Source organism: Lygodium microphyllum, chromosome 7, assembly GCF_053477565.2.
Source record: "Lygodium microphyllum isolate KBCC chromosome 7, Lygodium_microphyllum_v1.1.10, whole genome shotgun sequence".
Taxonomy (NCBI): domain Eukaryota; kingdom Viridiplantae; phylum Streptophyta; class Polypodiopsida; order Schizaeales; family Lygodiaceae; genus Lygodium; species Lygodium microphyllum.
Window position 1 is genome coordinate 128,248,275 of NC_141141.1, and position 26,992 is coordinate 128,275,266.

A 26,992-nucleotide genomic window follows, 5' to 3' on the forward strand; every position below is an offset into this window, starting at 1 on the left:
ATACTTTATTTATTTTGCATGTTCCATTAAACTAAATTCCTTCGTTGTGAACAACTAGGACAAAATATATCCTATCCCTAACAATTCATCTTGCATGATTGAATTACAACGATATAAAATTAAGAAGGAAAAACCTGGGTTTGGGGTGAGATATCCACATGGATACCGGGAGATGACCCTCCCGCAACTACTCCTTGGACTTTCTTAGGAGGCATCGCAGTTGTAGTCCTTCGAACGTGGAAGCAGCTTTACACTCCTTTTCGGAATTCCACCGTCACTCCCTTGCATGTCAATACTCTTCTTCTCTTTTTTGAGTAGGGGAAAAACCAAGTCCCAAGGGTATTTTGGAAAGGCAAGGAACAGTAAAGGGTTTTAACCATGAGGAGGAGGGTAATAAGACTTTTAGGGTCTTAGTTCTTTTGGGAGGGAAAGGCTTACAAAGCCCAAGGAAAAGGCCCTATAGGGGTTTATACACGGGGGAGGGAAGAAGAAAAAAAGAGGGTTTCAAAGCCCAGGACAAAGGCCATAAAGGTCAAATCACGGGGGGGGGGGGGGGGGGATAACAAGCCCAAAAGAAAGGGGCTTAAGGGTTAAATACGGGGGAAGAAAGGTTTAAATTACGGGGTTCCAACACCCATGGGATGATGGGGCTTAAAACACGGGGGGGTGGGGGGAGGGAAGAGAGTAGGGAGAAATTTTTTAGGACACACCCGGGGGGGGGGGGGGGGGGGGGTTTGGTGAAAAGGGGCTTAAGGGCCCCTTGGAAGCTTCCATGCCACCTGGAAGATGAGGCACACGGCGAGCAGGCGTGCGACGAGGAGATGCAGGGATCTTCCGCACGAGGCGCCGCGGAGTGCAGGTGGTCTTTCGCAGTGGCGAGCAGGCAACGTCAGGTCTTCAGGGTGCGTGTTATTTCGGCAGTCTTCCTCTATCTCACGATAGCGGCATAGGGAATCGACAACTCTTTCGTTTTTTCTCCCTCTCCACGGCAACAACCCCTCTCTTAAATAGGGGAGGGAGGGGAATCTTCCCCCTCCTTATGTGTCATTGCGCATGGCAGTGGAAGGCGCCGAGCTCCACCAAGGAGCTTAGTCCTTCATTCTATTTCCCTCCCCTTACAGCACGACAGTTGGTTTTGGGTAGGGAAAATATTTTTTTTTTGCATTATTCTGTTTGATATATTACAATGATGACCAAACCTGCATCTCCCTTTCTCACATAAAGTGAGTGATCAGCATCAGAAACATAGAAGCCAATATTGACAAGATACTCTCTGATCTTGTCAGACCATGCTCTAGGTGCTTGCTTGAGCCCATAGAGCTCCTTCTTCAACCTGGACACATACATGGGATGCTCTAAATCTTTATAACTTGCTGGCTGATCCATATACACTTCTTCCTGCAAATCACCATGCAAGAAGGCATTCTTCACGTCCATTTGCTGCAACCTCCAACCTTTGGCTGCTGCCAAAGCAATCACACATCTAATAGTTGCCATCCTAGCAACTGGACTGAAGGTTTCTTCATAATCTATGCCATATGTCTAGGCATAGCCTTTTGCAACCAACCTAGCTTTGTATCTACTAATAGAACCATCTGCATTGTGCTTAATCTTATAAAACCACTTACATTCAATAGCTTTCTTGCCCTTCGGCAATGATACTAGATCCCAAGTCTTATTGGCCTCTAATGCAGCCATCTCCTCATCCATTTATGCATCCTAATGAGCATGACCAACAACCTCCTCAAAACATGTGTGCTCAACATCCTCAATCACTTTCACCATATAAGCATAATGGTGAGCTGCATAACCTTCAAAACCAAATCTGTTAACAGGGTATCTCACCCTGCTAGACGTGCGTACCACTGGATCACTCAATGGAGTCTTTGCATTGACATGTGCTCTCTGCACACCTGGAGTCCTCACTGAAGGAATGCCAAGCTCATCATCCAAGTTCTTTGAGCCACTGGAGTCTCCATCAAGAACTGCATCAATGCCATCTAACACTTTATTCTTTCCTTTGTCTTTACCTGTAGTGCTACTAGATGCACCTGAAGATGTAGAGCTACTCCTTAGTCTCCCAAACCAAGGACTACCAGATGATGTCTCTGGTCCACTAAGAGTTCGTGATTCTTGCTTTTCACCCTGCACATGAGTGTCATGATCATCATCATCATCCAGTGCATCACCACTAGATGCATACCAACTACTAATTTCATCAAAGATGACATCCCTGCTCACTCTGAACTTACATGTGATAGGGTTATAACAATGATACCCCTTCTGCTCTAAAGAGTATCCAATAAAAACACATTTTTCTGCCTTTGGATCAAGCTTCTTCCGTAGCTCATCTGGCACATGAACATATGCAACACAGCCAAATACCTTCAAGTGCGATACATCAGGCTTCTTGCCAGTAAAGCATTCTTCAGGAGTCATACCATGAACTACAGCTGTGGGAGTTCTGTTCATAGTATAAATAGCAGTATGAATAGCCTCAGACAAAAAATGCTTAGGCATATTCTTTTTAGCCATCAAGGCGCGTGCAACTTCTGCAATATGCCTATTTTTCCTTTTTGCAATCCCATTTTTTGCTGTGGGGTATACCTGCATGTGAACTGTCTCTTTATCCCATGAGACCTTAAAAAATCATTGAACTCATTCGAAAGGTACTCTCCCCCTCCATCTGACCTCAAACACTTTACTTTCAAGTCTGTTTCTCTTTCAACTATAGCCTTGAAAGTTCTAAAGTGCTCAAACGCTTCACTCTTTTCCTTCATAAAATATATTCACAGCTTTCTAGAACAATCATCAATGAATGTGACAAAGTATGAACTATCTCCAAGAGATACATTTTGTGTAGGCCCCCAAATATCTGTATGCACAACATCAAGGATATTTCTACTTACATCTCTGTCATGTGAAAAGGGTTGTCTTGCCTGCTTACCAAACTGACATGCTTCGCATACCTTATGAAATTCTGCAACTCTAAATGTAGGCAAACCTGTAACCAACCCTTTGGATTGCATTAATTTCAGACTTTGTACATTCTGCATGTCCAATCCTTTGGACTGCATTAATTTCAGCCTTTGTACATTTGCATGTCGAATGAGTTTGTGCCAAATTTCAATATCTACAACAACACCCTTTCCTTTAGCATACATAGTAGCATTTATAGTAGGAATTCCAACATCCAGAGTAAACATACGTCCAACTCTACTTCCCTTGTCAACCAACCTGCAATTGTCATTGAAGTCTTCTACAAAGCAGCTCTTTGCATTAAATCTGACTTGCAACCCTTGCTCTACCATCTGGCCGACTGACAGCAAGTTCTTTGTAATAGATGGCACATGTAATACATCTGAAAGACTCTTTGTCTTACCATCATGCAAGGACAAGGGAACTTTTCCAATGTGTGAAATTGGGTGGCATGAATCATCACCCGTCTGCACATAACTTGCATTTTGCAAATCCTACATCTCTCCAAACCATTCTGCATGGCTGGTCATATGATTGGATGCACCTGAATCAACATACCAAACATCATCATGTATTCCCTTTCCTGTAATAACATTCAGCATATGCTACATAAAAAACAGACGTTCATTTTTCTCTTCATTCTGTCATGAAGACGATGCATAGTTTCCTTGCTGTAACTTACCACTGCGAATATCATCTTTCTTAGCATAACATTGGGCTGCAATATGACCTGTTTTTCCACAGTAGTGACACACAATACCAGAGTTGTTAGAACCTCTGTTCTGCCATCCACCTCTTCCTCTAAAGCTCCCCCTATCTCTAAAGTTACCACGACCTCTTGAAACCTGCATATCGTCAAATTGCTGATTCAATCTATTTTGTTGGTTGTCACTACCATGTCCTATACCACGGCCTCTTGAAGAGAACCTACCACGTCCCTTTCCTGAACTGGAGTAGAAAGCTTGGACCTATTCACCACTTCTGTTAGATGTCTCACTCTGCATGTTGATCTCTTCAGTCATCATAAGAGAGACCAACTCATCGAAATCTGGAAATGGCTTTCTGACATATATGGAAGTTACAAAAGACTTCCAAGCCTTTTCATTGTTAAGTCCACCCAAGGTAGAGGACACCAAATCATCATCATCGGGCATTGCATCAATCGCTGCCAAGGCATCTGCAATGCTCCTTACCTTCAGTGCATACTCATTGATAGACATCTTCCCTTTCTTCAATGTATTCAACTCTTGTTTGAGTTGAATGTTTCGTGCCTTTGTATTTACGGAAAATATACTTTCAAGTATGATCCAAGCTGCATATGAATTCTCTGCATTTCTGATATGTCCCAGTATATTATTGTCAATTACTGCAGACAACCAATATATGACCTTTTTGTCTTTTGCATTCCATTCCTTATGTGCTTTTGTCTCTTCTGTAGTTGCAGGATCACTCACCTCCGGCTCCTTTTCTTCACCTGACACAAACTCATAGAGGTATTTTCCAATAAGGAAGTTCGTGACACAGAACTTCCACGAAGGATAGTTGTTCTTGTCGAGCTTCTCAATGATGGGGTTTCCACTATTCTCTGCCATTATCACAAAACTAATACCAAACAACAAGCAAATCTTCTGCAACCCAGGACTTGTAGTGCACAGCAATACACCAGATAGCCTTTTTCACTGTCTGCTCAACAATACATGCAATCTGCAACCAGTTTGCAGATAAACCTTGTGTTTATTCACTGGTAAAAACCTTTGAACTTACAGATCTGAAATCTGTAACCTGTGCACCTATATACGACAGACACAACTGAAATTGCAGGGTATCTCGAACTGCTGTCCGCAACCTTGTGGCTCTAAAATGGGACCTGAAATGACCTCGGATGGCCAAAATAGTAGCGGGAAAGCCCTAAAGGGCACATCTGCAGAATACACAACACTCTTTGCACACACCAAATCTCAAAGCAATCTAAGATTTTTGCTCTGCCCTGCTTCTGGTGCCTCCACAGCCACTGTCCAAGAGAAAGTTGGAAGAATGGGAGAGCTTCTTACCCGTGGCTTGCTTGCTTGAACCTTTCTTTTTCTCCTTCACTTTAGCCTTTGAAATTGGCATCTCTCAGTGGTGCGGCTCTGATACCATGTCAAGAATCTTGTGCTGGGGAGACTTGCTCAAGATGTTGCGCTGAACACACACAGAATGCACAAGGAGAAGCTCACCCAAGAGACAAGAAGAGAGATGGAGGCCAAAACGTTTTCTTCTGGTTTTTTCTTCTTCTTCCACACTCTTTACAATGTACACAAAGTATAGATAAGATACAACATAAAGGAAAGTGACCTACTAAGTCAAACAATGCATAACCGACTACACTAGTCGACTGGCGCTATAACTATGCCAGTTGTAAATAGGTGTAACAACCTGAATATAATAAGTAATGAGTCAGTGGCCATGTGAGAGTCATAATGACTACCGACATGCTAAGTGTAGATGTGTGGACCCATCTAACCAGGCGGTCCATCATTAATATCCACATGTGTTGAGCTTGTCATCTCAACAATCAAGAACAGTATCTATTGATACTTATCAAGTGTTATTTGACACTATTCTTCTTGTATCCTTTGATGCACTTAAGTACAACACTCTTACTGATTTATCTTAGATTTGAAGCTGATTCTTGGTCATATCAATGACAATCAAGAAGATTTCTATGTGGATACACTTCATGAAGAGTAACATGACTTGTGTTGCTTATTAACATGACATAGAAGATGTTCTTACTCTACATGTAGAAGGAAATGGAGCTGCCTACACCAAAGAGAAATCAATGAATCCATTTGAAGATTTTGAAGACATGTCTACCACTTTTCTTGAGGGGGACAACTGGAAGAGCAAACTCAAAAATGCTGCAAGCAAAGTCAATAAAGGAGCATACCAAGAAGATCATGAAGAAGAGAAGAAAGACAAGAAGATTTTCCATGTTGACAAAGAAATAGCAGATGCTGAAAAAGACCACAAGGGCCTATCGGTCCTTGTCTCTCATTTTCTGTTTTAAAAGCATTGTACGTGCCTTCATGTTCCTTTCATAAGCTTGTTAAAAACTCCTCATGTAGCCTTGTACTACAGACTCTGTACACTTTGTGAGGCCTCTGTTACAGCCTCTGGATGTCCACCATGTTTATGATACCCATACTTAGCCTTTTCTACGACAGCCTCTAGTGTTTTCCCATGTTTGTGGTATGCCCACACTTTGCAAGTGTTGCTCTCACTAAAGCCTCTATACACTTTGTACTTTCAGGTCATGATTGAGGAGGGGTGTTGAGAATCTGCCAATCACACCCTATGTATCCCCTTTGTATGGAACAGCCAGGCTAGGAAGATGCAATTCATTCTAGGAAGAGAGACAAAATCCCATATACACAGTGGATGTTAAGTGCTACCAAAGAACTCTATAAAATGATGTATTTGACTATCACTTTAATATGATGATAATGCAATAGTACTTGTCTCTTTCTATCAAGTGTCTGTGTCATTATCAATACTACATAAGAATGTCTTTATGAGTCCGTCTCAATCTTGGAACATAATTCACTTGTGTAATAACCGTTGTTTTCTTTGTCAATGTAATCATGAGTTCTCTCTTCATCTTCCATCCTCCATAGCTCCCACAATTTGCCATGCTCTAGATCTCATATCTTTAACAAATTTCGGGATTTAGATGCGTCAAAATTTGTGTTCTAGATACCTGTTTGATTTTGACAGTTTTCTATCCGATTCTCAGATGTCCGATTTTCAGCAGTCCAATTATTAGAATCAAACGTCCAATTTTGGTTGGTCCGATCGGCCCAGTGGTCCGATTTTGGTCACCTCCGATTTTGACGGGCGTCCGATTCTGAACTCGTTTGATTCCTTGCGTTCGATTTTTGTGTGTCCAATTCTCAAGGTCTAAGTGTTCGATTTTCAAAATCGGACAGTTGAGTGTCCAACCAGATAGGAAAAGGTGGTTCGATTTTGGGATTGGATCGATTTTGGGACTGGTTCGATTCTGGGAATCGGATCAAAAAAGTGATTCGATTTTCGGAGAGGTCCGATTTTCGGAGAGGTTTGATTTTTGGAGTTGGACGATTCGACTCTAGAGATAGGGCAATCCTATTCTGGGGCTTGGATGAACTGGTCTGACTGCGCGGATGACGGCCCGCGAGTTGCGCGTGATGCCTCTAGGTCAACATCTACTCCACCGAATCGTGCCGTACATTCCAAATAGATGCAAAGCAATAGAGGGATTTTCCTGCTAGCATACCTGGAAACGTTGTGGCGCTCGAATTGATCAGTCCTTCAACAATCTCCCCGCTGCTCTCTCTCTCTCGCTCTCTTTCTGGCTCTCAAGCTCACTCTTCTTCTCAGAAGGTAGGATGTCAAATGTGGTCTTTCCTAGTTCCATGGGCCTCTTATTGCCCCATCCTAGCCTGCTGTGATCTCAAAAGTCAGTCCCTCATACTCTTCCAGTTTGAATCTGTGCCCCTATTTCCCTGTTTCAACCTGTTATACAGCACAGAAAACCCTACTATATGCTCCAATGTTCTGCTCCTATCCTTCCTAAATGCAAGAAAAAAGTATAAGAAAAATACCTACACTACTCCATCATGCATTCCCAAGTCCAAAACAACAAAAGCCTATTTGCTAAGGAGATCAAATACCTCTTCGAACTTCCTCACTTCCTACCTATCTACCTCAAGCACCGGTTCGGGGAAAACCCTACTTCAATGCTTGATTCGAAGCACGCAATCGCTCAAGGCTTGAATCCGTTGGTCCCGACAACAGAAACAAAATGCTTTTGCTCAACTGCCAAGACCCAGGACCGCTTATTGTTTCAAGCGTTCCAAGCTGAGCATTAATGGCTACCTCTCACACAGCCGACACGCCATCCATATCTATGGGTGTAGTGAGATTACCTCCATGCTGATCAAGTTACCTCCTCTCCCGCGCACTCCTGTAGCTCCACGATCCAAGTGCAAGCTTCAAGCAAGCTCCATCCTCAAGCTTCATGATCCAAGCTCCATAGCTGCAAGCAAGAGAAGAGAAGAGAAGAAGAGAGGAGAAGATGGAGAGCTTCTCCTCCCCAATCCCTCACCCTCACACACTCAATCCCTCACACTCTCACACTCCCTCTCTCAAGCACAAGCTCAAGCAAGCAAGAAGAACAAGAAAAAGAAGAAGAAGAAGAGGAGAGTCACTTTTGGCCACACACAAGAATGAGCTTCTCATTCACTTTTTAACTTTATATACAGAACCCTAAATCCCTTTTGGATGATCATCCCCTTATCCCCTTTTTTACATGGTTGGCTGTGGGGGCCTAGGCCCCTTTTCCCATTGTCCTTCTATCTTCCTAGCTTCCTTTCCACCGCCGGTCTACATTTACAAATTGCATGGGTGAGAGCCCAGCACTCCTTGAATTAAACTATGATGCGCTTGCGCTCTTTTACAAAAGTATTGACTTGCACTTTTCCTTGTGCATCTTCTTCCCTTATTTAGGACTTTTCTCCTTATGCGTCTTTGTCTTCCGTTTCACTTTGCCTTGGCCTTTGTCTTCTACTTTAGCTTTTTCGAATTTTCCACCTTTGTTCATTTGAGGGTTAACAGCCAGCTGCAAAGAAGTGACAGTCAAATCCAAATTAGGCTCTAATCTCAGCTCAAAAGCATTCCAGAGCATAGACAAGCCATGTGGCATAGTCCAAATACATCATGACATCATAGCGAGTAGTTGGGAGCATCCCATGTGACCAATAGGTATAACCCAACTGTAGCATAAATAGCTTCAGCCTTGAAGTTTCCAGCAGTATATAACCTCTGTAAACTAAGAAAATCAGTGCTCAATCCAAGCTCAAATCCATAGGCAAACCATAGGCATACATTCCTGTATGTATAGGCACTAATCAGATGGCTACCCTATTTTGGACAGATCTGGGACTGTTCAAAATAGTCAATGGCGGAGCTAAATCAGCTCCAAATGTGTCTCACATAAGAGGCATAACATCCACAAGTGATCCCAATAGGCATACACAAGTGATCCCAATAGGTATAAATAGACATCAATAGAAGCATCACATAAGCCATAGGCATACAAATACGTGCTGTCTCAGACCTGAAATCTATTATAAAATTTTCTATAATCAAAATTTGGAAAATTCGACATCACCATCTCGTCTGGAGCATGCCAAAATCCCAACTTAGACTCTTACCTTGCCTGAATCGGGTTCCGAATGCCCGAGATATGACAAAAAGAGTGATTTTTGAGCCATTTTTGCAAACAGGCGTAAATAAAACTTGAGGATGCTGCTGTACTTAAGGGGCTAAATCAGGGTAGGTAGGGGATAAGCAAGAGCCCAATGAAGGCCTACAATAGGCCTACACAAGCCTAGGACAAGTCCAAGCAAGAGGTGAAGAGAACAAGCTTCAATGATGGAAGTTATGGCTGCCTCTTCATGAAACCCTACTGTTCATGTCAAAAAATGGCAGAGAACTAAGTGAGAAGCAAGCTTTCATACCTCGTGTAGATTTCGGGAAGAGCTCACGAAGGAGTGGCTCTGATATCAGTTGAAAGGGATGTAGGAGACACGGGAGAGAAGAGCACATACAATGTAGGTGTTGTCAACAATGTTATGACAGCCTTATTGCACTTTCATATATTTATGAATAAAGAATATGGACGATCACTATACATGGGTAGGCCCAAGGGTCTTTTGCCCAAATAAAATCTTGTGAGAAGCCTCCCAATTCTATGGGACCACCCTGCCGTAGGACGGATCCATCAAGGGTTCTGCCCACTCGCTTCCCTTAATAGCTTGGGTTTTCTAATTAGGTCCTACCACATTTATGTGTGACACTTAAAGTCAGCTTCATTAATTAAGCCTTTTAGGGAACATGGTTCATTCGCATAACTTATAGCACAGACACAAAAACATAGCAAGCAATCTATTTGACAAACAAGTTCAAACAAGTTCCTTAACTTATCTTCAAGTTAATCTTTGTCTCTTGCCCATACAGGAGAAATTATGTATCCCTTCTGTCCAACAGAAGTATCCCTTTTGCCCTGCAGAAGTAACTGGTCCAAATCTCATGGCACCACAAACTCAATCCTTTATCTAGAGTAGGATCTCCTAACATACCCAGACGTTGGGGGCCACGGAGCTCTTCAACTCCATTCTAGACCTAGCAAGGGGTGTCCAGAGCTCCAATTGATGCACAATAAGTTGTCTAGGAGCGACATTCTAGACCTAGCAAGCAGTGTCCAGAGCTCCAATTGATGCACAATAAGTTGTCTAGGAGCGAAACATCATTTCCATGGTTGGCATTTTCACCACTCGACCTTCGGCCAATGAATCGAGTAGTTCCCTCTTTGGATTAATCCGCAGTGCGATCATGGAGGTGATCCACCCCTGCAAAATATCCTTCCTTAATTAAATCCTTTAAGAATCAAGCACAAACAAGGCATTCAGTGCTCATATCATTTTCCAAGAAAACATTTCTTTATCCCCATGGTAACTTGTCATCCAATCATCCAATGTAAAGTGCCTGCCCATCTGCTATCTAGGCACCCTTTTAGCGGTCGATCGAGAAATGAATATAAGTATCATTGCCCGACACTCCCATGGAATGTTTCGAGTTTTGTCGCCTAGGGTTTCCCGAATCTGCCTCGCAACGGAACATTCATAGCCGAACCCACTAGGATTGACTTGAAAATTGGGCTTCTGGTGGCCAAGGTCTCCTAATATCATTTTAGCGTCAAATCTTGGGCATCCTACTTTGCATAGAGATACCCAAGTTGAAGCAGACCCATGTTGCACTTGGTTCAAGGAGAATGGGAAATGAGAGGGATGCAGTGCTCAACCTCTCTGCCCGTAGGGCATAGTCCCATTCCAGTCCCCTAAAACGTCATGAATTAGGGCTTTAATCTAGCAATTCCTAAGGGTCGTCCGACGTCGGTAAAACCTTGTGAGAAGCCTCCCAGTTCTTTGGGACCACCCTACCGTAGGACAGACTCGTCGGGGGTTCCGCCCACCCACTTCCCTTAATAGCTTTAGCTTTCTAATTAGGTCCTACCACATTTATGTGTGACACTTAAAGTCAGCTTCATTAATTAAGCCTTTTAGGGTTGTTTTGCTTTGCAATGTAGGTTATAAAGTGTTGGTTTGTCTTCGATCTTTGTATTGCTTTGCAATGTAGGTTAGGAAGTATTGAAAGAGAGAGAAATGGAAGCGAATGTTTTCAAAAATTTTCTTGTATAATTTGCACATGAATGTTAAGGGAATAGTTATCACATTATATGATAGCATCATTGATGCATAGAACAATGGTGCTATCATGTCCAAGAACAAGACATTGGTGGAGCAAAGATTATACTCTTCTATTGGCTATCAGCATGAAGGGTCAAATCCAGAGATGACCTATGATGACTTTTGCCTTGTTTGTCCAAATTCAAAGACTCTTAATCACCATGACAGGTCGGGAAATTTCCTTATGTAGGGAAACATAGGAAAATTCCTACATAGGAAAGGAATGAAAAGGGAATTTCCTATCAATTCCCTAGTTAAAATTAACATAAGTAGGGAAAGTAAATAATAGGGAAAATGGAACATTTCCTAGTTAAAGAAACTAGGGAATCACATATGGAATTCCCTATGTAGGAAATTTTCTCTACATAGGAAATTGAATTCCATAAATTTCATAGTTTCTCTGACTAGGAAATGTTCCATTTTCCCTATTATTTGCTTTCCCTAATTATGTGTAATTTTAACTAGGGAATTGATAGGAAATTCCCTTTTTTTCCTATGTAGGAAACGATTAAAAGTTCCTTGTGGTCTAGCTAAACCACTCAACTCCTCTGTCAGCTTCATAGTTTGAAGAGTATATTCACACTCCAATAGTAAAAACTCCTAAGAAAACCCCAATAAGCATAAGATTTACATTCACATAGATTGAGTGGTGTCTAGAAGATAAAAGGTTGTCAAGTTTCTTGAAGCTGCTTGCAACTACAAGGCCTATGGACTTCATATTCAAAGCATGCAACAAACTCTAGTTCATCATCCTCTTCATGAACCAAAAACTTAGAGTCTACTAAAGAGACTATCATCTCTGTACAAAAAAGAAGCTTCATTAGCCTTACACAAAGTTTGAAATCTAACAATATGTATATTACAATGAGCATACATGCATGCACTGTAGAATAAGTTCTAGAAAATAGCAACAATGACATAGACTGTGGATTATGTATGTTGTAGGAGTGTCTTTATCATCCTTATCAACAAACCATGCATCAAGCTTAGGCACATCTAGAGATAGTCCAACTTGAAAATGATCCAACTCACTTGAACAACAACAACAAACACATGTCATTGTCCACTATTAGCAACACAACTAACAAGGGTGGTCATATATAGCCCCATATCAGATGGCTATAGAAGATGCCACTATTCACTTTGTAATCAACATGGCACTTTCCTTAATATCATGATTATTGATAAGAAGCATATATAAGAAATCACAAACATCAAGAGATTGAAGATCTGATATTGCCACGAATTGTGTCAACAAAGCCCCTCCTCAAAAGAGGGCTTTCCATAGTCAAGACTTCACATGGCAAAACAATACATCATTCCTACATGTGTAGAAAAATGGTGTCTGGGCACCAATATCTACCACCATCAAGGGACCTAAACATAATAAATGATAAGCCATTTTGCCAAATTCAAGCATATCACTCTAATATAATTAGCTCTTCTAGGTGATTGAGTATTCTGAACCTTTTTTGGTGGCATTCATGGTTAGCATTTCTATGAACAAAGTGACTAAACAATCCAATCTTAGTACACATGAAAGGTATAGCAAAACTATTCAACTTTCAACAATTTTTTCCTCTATGTGAATAACCTATCATTGAAATTAGCAAAATTCTCTTCACCATCTAAAAATCAAAGAAAAGATAAAGACGGCCATTCCTTGAGGGTGGTGATGTAGGTCATGTGCGAGGATTGCTTTTATGGTAAATTACTTCCATGGTCTTGGTTGGCATGATACTTGGAGAGGTGGTCACACTATGCATGGATATTGTTCACTCCACCCCTATTATGCCCACTTAATTATCTCCTTATTTTGTTCCTATAGCTTTGTGTTTTGATAGCATTCTGGCTTCATGAGTATTTGCTACTTGTCTTTGATCATGGTTGGTTGGCTAAAAAGCCTGATGTAAATACTTCAATACACTAATACTAACTTCTTCATAGAAAAAAATGAGTGGTGAGGACCATCATTCGAATCACTTGTTCCATTTCTTAGGGACATGCTCACAAGTAACTTCTTTGCCAATGACTTTTAATCTATATGCCACTATTGGATTAAATGTATAGTTCAATAGAAAAAAAGTGGAGTAGAGAAGGGGAGTTAGAGCACACACCCAAAGAAGCATACAAGAGTCTATATGCCACTATTGGATTAATTGTACAGCTCAATAGAAAAAAAGTGAAGTAGAGAATGGGAGTTAGAGCACACACCCAAAGAAGCATACAAGAGTAGCTTCATTAAAATGAATCACAAGAATGAGAGTACAAGGAAAATCCTAAGGCTATATAGACCTACACAATGAAGCGTATTCACACACATAAAAAACCCTTCCAATGCAAGAGGGTAAAAACTACTAGTGGATAGGATGCATTCAAACCAAAATGACTCAGAGGAAAATACAAGGTGCATCTAACAAAACCCCCTAGAGTGAATGATGTGAGCAAAACAACAATGATACTCATCAATCCCCAAATGGAAGTAAGCCGAAAGCTTTGCAAAAGGCTTCAAACTTTACTCTAGATAGATTCTTGGTGATTATGTATATTGTGTTGTCCTATAGGCACATAGACCAAACCAATCTCCTTGATTAAATCTCTCTTTGGCATAGTGATAATGCACCTCATTGTGCTTTGTTTATGCATGAAATATTGTATTTTGTGAAACTACCAATGCACTCTAAGTATGAGTGTAGCATACATGTAGTTTTAATGAAAATGCAAGATAAAAGCCATCCGTTGTCAAAGTGTTTGGGGTCAAAACTCGGTCAAAAGTCTACCATGAGGGTAAGAGATAGCAGGGTGAAGGGAGATTCAGGGAGAGAAATTGATGAAAGAGAAGGGGATTGAAGAAATACAAGATATAGAAGAATACTCACAGAGGTGAAACCTATCAATTTATTTCTGCATTTTGAGAAGATAAATTCATTGTAGAGAAAAAACGTGCGTCAAATAGTAGATTTCTCTCTTTGCTGCTCAAATTGCAAATTTGATGCTTCCATTGGCTCTGAAAGGGGTGTAAAATACTAGGAAACGTGCTCAAATTTATCCCATATCACTCATTCTCCCAGTTCAAAGTACTATTTGCTGCCTGTAAATTGTGATCGCGTGTTCCACGATTTTGTCAATCCTTGTTTTTGCATAAAATATCCCAAAAATGGCTAAAATCCACTTGTTTTTTTTAAACATGTCATCCTATTCTAGAAGTTGTCTACAACTTTTGGATATTTATAAGAAATAATCTCCAAAATATCTAAAATAGGCTAAACTTATCCAAAAATCTAGTATTTTTGAACCATCCACACTACGAACACTGACACTAATGACTAATATAGCATTGACTCTCTAGATCAATAAGAAAGCCAAATGACGATGCACTCTAGAGTTTTTCACACTGTGTCCACGTAGTGGCACGACATCCACCCCTCTTTACTTGCACATCCTCTGGCATGTACCAAAGTCTTATGGTTTTACAATGTCAAAAGAAGTATCCTCTGCCATATCAATGTCTTCAACTTCTACCTCTTCTTCTTCCATATTCTCATGTTCATGCTCAGTATCCACCTCCTTCAACTCATATGCTGAAGACTCCCTACGTCTAAAGAGCTTGATATATTTTCCAACCGTTGGAATCCTTAGATTCGTCCCATCTATCTCATTTAATGCATAGGTAGCATTATAAAAAACAATCCTTACCACATATGGACCAAAACACCGTTTTTCCACCTTCTGACTAGCACTATTCAGATTTTCCAAGTTGTTATCACATAAACCATCACCCAGCCCCCTTCTTGTATAGCTCGTGGTCAAATTCTATGCCACTTGTCAAACCTCTGCTTGTTCTTGATCCTTGTAGTCCTCAGCTTTTTCATGGTTGTCTCAATGTCTTCAGGCCTTCTTTTTAACTATCTAATGCATAGGACCAACAACTCTTCTCTATTCAAACCCTCTTCCCATGGTAGAACAATCCAATAAGTGATAATCTCCTCAATAGGCATGATTGGTTGTTGTCCATATATTATTTAGCAGGTATTATCAGCCCATAAAGCAAAGGGTAACATTCTTGGCCACTCTTTCATCTTGCCCTTACATGACTTTGCTAATGCCTTAATGATAGACTGATGACCTCTTTCACTTTTGCCATTTTCTTGAGGATTTTAGGCTAAATTTAAAGCTAGCTTGATACCCATTCATGATAAGAAGTCACAAGCCTCATCTACATCCAATTATCCTCTGTCTACAACCACTTTACCAACACAACCATAGCTACAAAAGGCTTCTTCTAATAAGGACCCACAAATTGCTTGAGTAGTCTTTGTACTAAGAGCTTGACCTTCCACTTGATTTGTCAAGTCTTCTTGTACAAGCACAAGATATCTCATATTCCATAAACTTGTAGGAATGGTAACCAAATCAACTACCCATTTGTAAAGCATAGACAATGGATAGGTCGGTTGCAACCCATCTCTATGCTTTACCATGGAATACATTTGACACTCGCTACATGATTCCAGATAATTCTCCACATCTTTATACATGTTTTGCCACCAATACTTCTCTTTGATCCTATCAAATGTGCCCCAAACTCCTCTATGTCCAGCCCATAAACTTTCATGAAACTTGTGCATCACCTCTTGTTGAGAAGCCCTATCTCCCCATACACATACTAGAGCTCCTCTCTTTTTCTTTGCATGCTTCCATAAATATCCATCTTTCAAGAAAAACCCATAAGATTTTCTTTTAATCCTTTTGAATTCAGCTTCAGACCACTCAGTCTTCTTTGCCATGAGGCTAAGATATTGACCTATTTTTAGCCAATCATCCTCATACAGTTCTTTTGAAAATTGTCCTCTCACTAAAGCATAACACTGATGATGCTTTCTCTCTCTTTCCCGTCTCTTCTCCATGGTTGCAAGATCTTTTCTTACTACTGAAATACCTATTACAACAATTGTAGATGTTGTATTTGTTGTTATGACAGTTGTACCTACATTAATGTCAGTTGTACTTGTTGTTTTCAGATCGGTACATGCAGTAACATCAGCTACATACTCATTCCTTGTTGTCATAAAGTGGTTTCAGGACCTATCACATCGTCCTCTTCATCTTCCATCTGGTCCTTTTCATCTTCAAACCTTGCTCATAAAAGCATTTTAGCCACTGGGTTTTCTCTACCTGCAATATGCTGAAAATAAGGGTTAAGTGACTTTATATATGCAATCCACTCTAACATGGCAATATCGAAAATTGAGCAATTTACTATCATGCCCAATAGAGATAGACAATCAGTCTCTACCACACATTGTGGTCGTTGGAGCTCCCACTTTTGACTCTCTCTCTCTCTCTCTCTTGGCTCTTGCTCTCCATCCGCCATAGCTCTCACCACCAAGCTTCTTCCTCTTAGGTTCCACTTCCCTTTTAACTAGTATTAGAGCAAAGACATTAGAGCTTATACGGCATTCTCTTCAGCCTGGATTTAAAGAGCTTCAACCCGAGCTTCAATGGCAGCCATGGCACCTCCATTTGCATGTATGTTTTGATCTCTTGCCTCCTCCCTGAGCTTTCAAACCTTCATTGGCTTCTTCTCGGGATGTATTGGAGCCCCCTCAACATTACCAAGTGCCCTCAAGGCCTGTTGAAGACCCCTAGCCCCTAAGAATAGCCAGTGTAAATTTCAGCACATTTTTAGGGGGTTGGGCATGCTCTTGGCATTTCCCTGCTCTTCCTTGGCTTCCCCACACTCTTGGCAACCTTCCTAAGCATTGTTGGACTCCTCAGCATCAATGCTTAGCCTCCCCGTGATCGATTCGAGTGCTTCCCTCTTCAGCCCTTTGTTGTATACATAGTCCCAAGACTGTCAAAATAGGAAAGCACTTGATATTTATTATTTGATGCTTCTTGGCATTGCTCGTTTGATGCCTATGGATGCTCGATGATGCCCGGATGTTATGGGATGCTATGTCTATGCTTTGGGACTTATTTGGAGCAGATTTAAGCACTGTTTGAGCTTCATTTAATAGTAAATTGCTTATTGTAATACAATGAGATGAAGCTCATTTACTTGGTGTATGCATTGGTTCATGGATACGAGGTGCTTACTAGAGGTTTGAATGATCATACCGATATATTTGGAGGTTTTCAAATTCTTCTTCTTGGTTCTCGAATGCTTTTGAGCTTGGATTAGGCTCCAACTTTGTCATCCTTCACTGGCATTTGGCTTCAGGTGGCATGCTTAGGATTGGTCTATGCCTATTGTCACTGCTTGACATTTAGGCCTCTTCCATTTATGCTTTGGTTAGATATGGATGCGACTTGGTTTGCCCATGCTTGATAGCTACTTGAAGCTTCATCTTCTAATATATTTGAGCATTTTTGATCTACTGAGCATTACATTTGGTTGTCAATTACATGCTCTTTGAATGCTTTCAAGCTTATTCTTTACGGGTTTGAGATAGCTTGGGGTTTATGCTCCAGATGTACCCTATTGGGATTTGGCATGTCTGATGCTATGCATTTGATGTATTAGAGTATTTCTTGCTTTCTTTGCATCTGACTTCACTTCCAGTGGGAGCCTCTTCGTATATTTGGATGTACACATAGTCTTATTTACGCTTGAGCTTGAGCTTTGTGGGATAGTTACATGCATTTGCTCTCTTGAGAGCTTTATGTTTGCAATTTGTCTATAGTGGGCTGACTAGGCACCTATCTCTATCACAGTTTTGTTAGTTTTGTATTCATCTTGGATGGTTATGTATTGAGCTTCTTGCTCTATCAATTGTGCTTATGCTTGGTCTCTTCTCTTATCTCAATACCCATTACATGCATGACTTCTAGACCAATGAGATGTCTCTTGCCTGGTGATTGGTTTGACAGTTCTTGGTACATTCTTGCCCTTGGAAACTCACTATTAGATGTATCTTGCTACCTGATAGTTGCAATGACATATGTATCAGTGATTGCTTCATTTTGGGATAATTTTACATACTGCTACCATTTAGTACAATGAGCTGAAATTTGCAGATTTTGAGCACTTCTATGAGGGTAATGCTTACTATTTGATGTTATCTTGGTCATATTTGGTAGAAGGTGCTTCTCTTGGTGAAATCCACTCCTTCAATCAATTTTAGCAATGGTTTTAATGCACTTTTTGCTAATTATAGCAGCTTGTAATTTTGCCTTTTTGCTTTGATCTGGGACATTATGGCTGGTCATCTGAAAGATACAACTCTCTTTAACATTGCCAAGTTGGATGGTACCAACTATGGGTATTGGAAGTCCCAAATATGGTAGCTTTTGGTGCAGAAGTTGCAAATTAAACCCTTACATTTCAAGGGTGTTAAACCTAAGGATATGGATAATGATGTTTGGATGGAAGTTGATGAGCTATGCAAGTCTACCATTATTTTGTCACTCTCAAAAAATGTCCATCATAATGTTGTTGAAGATGAGAATTAGAGTGCATGGGATTTATGGGAGAAGATTCAAGAGCTCTATGCGCAACAGAGTCCTGCGTCACAGATGTATTGGCTGAAGTAGTTAATGGACCTTCACATGAAGGAGGGAATCTCCCTTTCATCTCATTTCAGTCAGTTTCATGATATCATGAAGCGTTTGTTGTCACAGGGTATTGACTTCAAAGACAACTTGCACCCATTGTTTCTGCTTGGCACCTTGCCTAAATCATGGGATGTCTTCCATACTACCATATGCACAAACAAGCTTGATGGGCTGAAAATCAAAGATGTTGAGAGTGCTTTATTGATTGAGGAAATCAACAGGAGAAACAATGATGCTTTCTTCTTTTCACATGCATTGACCGTTAGAGGTGGCAGACATGGTAGGCATGATAATGATCATCAAGGGAGGGACTCTCAGAACTCTAGGTCCAAGTCACATGGTTGTAGTAAGTCTCATGGACAAAAATTTGATCTTACCTATCATTATTGTAGAAAAGCATGACATATTAGGCCGCAGTGCCATCAAAGACACAATGATAAGTGCAAGGAAAAGGGAAAAGAAAAAGTGCAAGAAAAGCCTTCTGAGCACAGTATTGTACCTGCAAAGTCCAATGTGAAGATAGAAGAGGTTAATGTCATGCAGGCCACTAATTCAGATGATGATTACATACTTGCAACTTCTTCATGCGTGTAACGTGTCCACGTGTTCCCTTTCAGGACACGTCTTAGCAGTCCATCAAAAAGAGAGCCTAGAAAGCTTAGCATGGCACTCCCATGGAATGTTACATGGTTTGCAATCTAGGACTTCCCGCCTCTACCATGTAGCAGAAGTATTGCGACCGTTCCCACTTAGGACCGACCTGAATCAGGGTTTCCCCTAATGGATCATTACAATGAACATATTGCCTAAAAATACGACATACGCTTAATCTTTCATGTCTAGTCAAAGGTGCACTTAATAATTTCAACCTTATAATGATAGGCAATAGGTATTCTAGACTCCTCACTTTGAAATGCACGACAAGGCAACATACTATTAAGGTCATAAGATGGATAGACAATTTGCATTCATCACATTGAAAATACCAATGACCCAATTGCATGTCATGAATTAATTCTAGTAATTATCAAATAGTCAATTTTTTTTCCAATTGCATTTAACTAGGCTGGGTGAATTTGAACATGCATAGGTGCTTAAAGCATTACTTTTGCGTGGAATCAAAATAGTAAAAACCTGGGCTTGTGGGCTCGGGGAAATGTTCACGTGAATGTTAGGAGAAGAACCTCCTGCAGGCACGCCTTGCGACTTCTTGGGGGCCATCATAGGCATGATTACGGACTTCCCATTTGCCTTTACCCTTACGCAATCCGTGAATCTCCTCAGCCTTGGTAAGCAACCTCAAGATCTTGCCCTTCTCCCTCGTACACAAGAGATCCCTTCACCGAAATGCGGATCCTTGAGAATACCGGGCTTGTGGGATCTGGGCTTATGGGAGGGCTTGTGGGGTTGGAGCTTTGTTTGTGGGAAATAGGGCTTTTACGAATGGAGCTGCGGGAATAGAGCTTAATGAGCTCGATTTTAAACCCGAGAGACCGCAGGAATAAGGCCCAAAGCCTTATCCCTTAGAAGCTGTGGGAATGGAACTTATGGAAGCCCCCCCTCCCTTAGAAGCTTAATAAGAAGCTTCTGATGTATACAAAACATGATGTAAGTAATGAATGGGGAGGAGGGTGAAAAATTGGATGGTGCTAATGATGATGACGAGTGGCAGCGATGGGCGTGGCGGTTTGGAAGCGATCACGATGGCGGCATACAGCAAGCGGCAGCAGTGACTTCCCTTCTCTCCTTGATCTTGCAACACGGCATCATCCTCTGCTCCCTCTTTTTTTTAACCCCCCAAGGCTAAGGGGGGTTTATATTGGGCTTAAGAGGTGGGGAGAGAAGCTCCCCCACATGGGTTGTGCATGGCTTCCCCCCCCTCATGCAGCCCACAACTCCCACCTAGCCCATCCCTCCCCACACTCCCTCTCCTCCAGCCATGCATCAACTGGGGAAAAGGGATACTAATTTAAAAAAATCATTAATATTATCCATTTTTCCCCCTCCCAAGAGGGTGTTTCCCCGCGGTCATGCAGACTTGAACCCCTGGCTCGATTTCCCAATGCGGAGGTCTCCTTTTTTTGCATGCGGGTTATGAATTAAAGTGCCAGAAATTACAATGCGAAAGATAACCTTGGACAGGTTTTTACGTGGCGTGCGGGGAGTCAAGTTTGGTAATATTTTCGAGCGGAAATATTACATTCTCTCCCTCTTGGAGGAATCAGGATGTCCTCATCTCGAGAAGAACTGGGGGTATTGTTGGTTGAGAGTGCTTTCATCCATCCAAGTGGCATCCTCCTCGGGATAATCTTTCCACTAGATGAGGCATTCTCTCAAGGTTCTGGATCTCAATTGTCTCTCCCTAACATCTAAGATCTTGTCAGGCCATAGCTCAAGGACTTCTTGGCTAGGCATTACAACATGTTGGTCATCAAGTACATGGCTAGGGTTAGGTACATACTTCTTCAGTAGGCTGATATGGAATACATTATGGACCTTTACGTTCTTAGGGAGTTGCAGTCTATAAGCATTGGGTCCTACGCACTTGAGGATCTTGTATGGTCCATAATACCTTGGACTTAGCTTCTTGCAATCTCCTAAAGATAGGGAACTCTTCTTTGGGCATACGCAAATGAAGACCATGTCTCCTTCCTCAAAGGTTCTATCTTGACGTTTCAAATCCATGTATGCCTTCTGTCTATCCTTGGCAGCTTGGATGTCCTATCTTATTGACTTCATTTGGTCATCCATCTCTTCCAGCATTTTCCTCGAAGCTTCAACCCTCAAGGTTGGATCTGAGAAGTTTAAAGGACTTCGATAGTCGTGCCCATACAATGCTTGAAAAGGGGTCATCTGAATACTTTGTTGGTAAGAAGCATTGTAGACAAACTCAACCAGTGGCGAGTATTGAATCCACGTATTTGGTTTACGACAGCAGTGTGCCCTTAGCATATCCTCAATGACTTGGTTGACTCGCTCCATTTGATCATTGACTTGGGGATGGTAAGCTGTATAAAACAGAGTTGAGTTCCAATGGCTTCAAAGATAGCTCTCCAGAAGTGTGATGTGAAGAGAGAGTCACGATCACTAATGATTCTTCTGGGAAATCGATGTAGCTTGAATATCTCCTTGATGAACAACCTTGCAATGTCTGAGGCTTTATAGTTTGTCTTAACATGAATAAGGTGTGCAACCTTAGTAAGCATATCAACCACAACCATAATGTAGTTGTATCCTCCCTGAACTTGGGGTAGGCCAACAACAAAGTCCATACTGATGAATTCCCATTTCATTTGGGGAATGTCAAGTGGTTGTAACTTTCCTAGCATTTTGACATGTTCAGCTTTAATACGTTGACAAGACAAACACTCAGTGACATATTTGAGAACGTCACCTTTAAGCCTCTCCCAATAATAGCTTTTCTTGACTGCATTGAGGGTCTTGGCATAGCTAGGATGTCCTGAGAAAGAGGAATCATGAGCTTCCCAAAGTATCTTCTGCTTGAGTGACTGGTTTTCCAGTATACATAATCTCATTCTATAATAGACAAGTGCACTATTGATAGAGAATTCATGATACTTAGCTTTTGGTCCTGATCCTTGATAGGGATCTCCCTTAGCAGCTTTTGATAGGTTGGATCATGGCATGCTTCTTCTCTAGCTAGCTCAAGTATTGGGTTATTTGGCATGGATACCTTTGTGGCTAGAGATCTAGCTGTTGATGGATTTTGCAAGATTAGAGAATTAAGGAAATGCCTTGCGACGACTGAGTGCATCGGCAACTACATTCTCCTTTCCAGGCTAGTATTTGATTTCAAAATCATACTCCTCCAGCACTTCAATCCACCGACATTGCCTTATGTTGAGCTCGTTCTGGGTAAAGATCCACTTGAGACTTCACTAGGGTAAACTTGTTACCCAACAAGTAGTGTCTCCAAAGCTTTAGAGCATGGATGTCAGCTAAGAGTTCTAGATCATGGGTAGCATAATTCTTCTCATGGCTCTTCAGTTTTCTTGAAGAGTATGCTACAGGATGACCTTCTGGCATAAGCACACATCTTAAGGCAAGTGTGGTAGCATTAGCTACTACTTCAAACTCCTTAACTGAGGTCCGAAAGTTTCAGGATAGGTGCTGATACCAAACTTTTCTTTAATCTATCAAAGCTAGATTGTTCCGCAATTGACCATGTAATCGATGTTTGCTTCTTCAGTAAATCTGTTAGAGGTGCTACAATCAAAGCATGGTTTTTGATAAAGACCCTATACCATCCTGCCAATCCAAGAAAACTCTGTATTTCTTTGATTGTTGTTGGTATTGGACATTCTAGAACATCTCTGAATTTGGCCGGCGGATCCACTGAGATTCCTTCCGTTGATACGATGAATCCCAGATATTCAATCTGACGTTGTCGTGGAGTTCGTGCAAGAGCTGCTAAACACGGGGTTCAAGATGTTGCAAGGCACGAGGCTAACAAGAAGATCTCAAAATTTTATGCCAAAAATCACTATATTGATTGCCAAGTGAATTACAATAAAGAAGCTGCCAACTACTCTTGACAAGAAGCTGCAGTTATAGGCATACCGCCTTAGAAAAATAACTTGTGATCTCCATGTATAACCAAGAAGATTGGCAAGTTCAGCTCCTTTTCTTATCTGACATTACGCCATCACCATGCCTATGATAAGAAGCTAAATTCGCAGATATCAAGGGCGGGGTGACAAAAATCTCCTCTTTTTTTGTACTGATCGACTTCGTCCATAGTTATGTGCTGCTCTAACAATACATTGAGTGTACCACACGATACATGATGTGTTTTACCAAGTATGGGATTGAAGGGAGCTTGATCATCTAAGTCTACAAACAGGTCTAGTTCTTCATCAGTTTCTGGTAGACCTGTTTCTCCATCACCTACATCATCCATATTCTCTGCTTCTTCTGCTAGAATTTCTTCTGACTGCTCTTCTTCTACCAATGCTTCAAGTGCATACTCTTCATCTTCTCTTCTCTCAAAAATCTTGACTCATTTTCCAGTAATGGGCACCTTCAATACCGTCCCATCCAATTCAGCCAACTCATAGATAGCATTGTCAAAAACCTGTTTCACCTCATACGGTCCAAACCATCTTTGAACCATTTTTCTCATGCTACTATGCTGATTCTCTAGGCTATTGTCATAGACTAGAATCCAATCTCCCTCTTTTATAGCTCTAGGCCACAAGCAATGCCTCAAATCAAACATGTCCTTGTTTCTGAGTCGAGCTACCTTCAAACGATCAACTGCTATAGCTGCACATCTTCTGCCCTTCTCTCTAGTTGACGAATCCGAAGAGCTAGAAGCTCCTCTCTTGATAAATTCTCATGCCAAGGAAGAGCACTCCACGTGAGAGCACAAATTTCAGTAGGCATGACAGGTTTCTGCCCATATATCAACTCTGCAGGCTTATATCCAGTAGTCACGCTATGTGTAGACCGGTCTACCCACAATGCAAAAGGTAGTAATCTCGGCCAATCTCCAATCCTACCTCTACAAGCTTTTGCTAATGCCTTAACTATCGGCGGATGCCCTCTTTCGCTCTTGCCATTCCCCTCTAGATTATAGGCAGTAGTAAGAGCCAACTTAATCCCAAGCCGTGAGAAAAATTCCCTAGCTTCATTTGCATCTAGCTCTCCACGATTAGCAGTAATCTTGCCTATACATCCATACCTGCAAAATATTTCTTCCAACAAGAATTTACATACTATAGTGGCGGTCTTCTCTGCAAAGATCTGCCTTCAACATAGTTTGTAAGATCCTCCCTGGCCAAGACAAGATATCTCATCTACCAAGTCCCACTAGCAAAGTAACCAAGTCAACTACCCACTTATAATGCATACATAGCGGATAGGTCAGATGCAACTCATCGCGATGCCGCACTAAAGAGTAGAGCTGACAGTCCCTGCAAGTCTCCACAAAGTGGAAAACATCCTTATACATCCCTTTCCACGAGTATCTTTCTTTGATTTTCTCATAGGTAGCCCACATACCTCTGTGTCCAGCCCAAGAACTCTCGTGAAACTCTTGCATAATCTGTATCTGTGTCACTGTCTCACAAACTACTCTCAAGGGTAGGCCACCTCTCTTCTTTGGGTGCTTCCAAAGAAAACCACCTTTCAAGAAATACCCATAAACCTTTCTTCTGATTTTCTTGAGTGCATCATCTGTCCAGTCAGCTCTTCGAATCAATGAACTCCGATACTGACCAATTTGCAGTCACTCGCCAACATAGAGTTCTTCAGTAAAGGCTTCAATAGTAGATACATGACAATCATGAACAAGGATAGAAACTGCAAACTCTATCTCATCATTTTCTGCAAGCAACGATTCCTCATCCTCATATCTTGCTCTAGACAGCATGTCAACAACTAGATTATCTTTTCCTGCTATGTGTCAAAATTCTGGATTCAATGATTTGATGTAGGCAATCCACCAAAGCATTGCTATATCTGGAGTCGAAAAACTAGTAATCATGCCAATCAAAGGCAAGCAATCTGTTTCCACAACAATTGGAGCACCAATAAAATACTCTTTATCACACTTCAGTGCAGTGACTACTCCTCACAACTCTCTTTTAATCTGCGGATATCTTCTCTGTCGCTCATTAAGAATTTTAGCTCCAAAGCGGATTGCATATCTGTTCCCATCAGCATCATCCTGTCCCACTGCCTAACCTACGCCAATAGGGCTGGTATCAACTGTCAACATGATTGGCCATCCACACTGATAATCCGCCTTGTGAAGAGTAGGAGCTGACTGCAACAACTTCTTGAGTTTACACATGGCTTTCGAATGCTTCTCATCCCAATGAAACTTCTGCCTCTTTCGAAGCAGCTGATAGAGAACATCTGCTATGTGAGCAAAATGAAGAATCGAAATCATGTAAAATACACAAGCTCCCACAAATCTCCGCACCTCTGAAGTAGTCGAGCAATACTCTACAATCCTACTTTTGGCATCCACCTTTGCAGGTGAAGGCTTTCTGCCATAATAACCAACCATATGCCCAACTATGATGACTTCATTAACACCAAAGACAGATTTTAGCCCTGAAAGAGTCAAATTCACCTCCTCTAATCATGTCAATATTTACTCACAAGCAACCAAGTGTTCAGCCACAAACTGTCTACATCCTCGCAAATCAAGACTCTCATTCTTTTCTTCTTCTGCACAGCCTTTAATAGGCACATCATCTAAGAAAGGCATGGTATACTGCGGAATATAGTCTCGCAAAACTTTATGCATAGCATTCATCATATGAGCAACTGAGTTGGTGGCACCTTGAGGCAAGGTACACATCCTCACAAGACCAATAGGTGTCTGCATAGTGGTGATATCCTTGCTTTCCAAGGCAAGCTGAAACTGGTCATAACCAGAATACAAGTCACCTAGGGAATAGATGGCTCGTCCTGCAAAAGCCTCGGCAAACTCATCCACAACTGGTCCGGTTCCTACATTCCTGATTGTCACTCTATTCACAGGCTGCATATCCTGAATAAATCTCAAGGTTCCATTCTTCTTTGGAACAGTAAACCACCTGTTAGAATAGGGCGCAGAAGAGGGTTCCAAGATACCCATCTTAATCTTCTCATTCAACAACCCTATCAGCTTTGGCAAGTGTGCTCTAGGCACAGGTATAGGATGTATATTCCATGGCACATGAGGAACGATGAAGATGACCATAGGCGCAACCAATTCGGGACTAATGCAACCAATTTCATGAGGAAAGAAAGCAAATGCCTTACCATGTCATCCAAGCATCTCTCTGAAACATTATTTTTCCACTGGAAGCAAGAAATCATCATTTCCAATCTTCAATTCTGCAAGAGTTTCAGATGTAAATTCATGGCCAATATTTGCAGGATCTCTCAACATAGGCTGCTTCATAGCTTTTTCCATCTGCTCATCACTATCAGGAGGAAGCGGCCCTACAACCAGCTTAACCTTCTTATCAACTGTTTTATACTTCGTGTCAACCTTGGCATGGCACTCTCTTCTTTGTTGCAATTTTTGCAAATTTTCAGCAACTCTCAACTCTGTTGGCTATAAGATTTCAGCCCTTTGCTCTATGGACTGCATGGGTGCAACCTGAAAC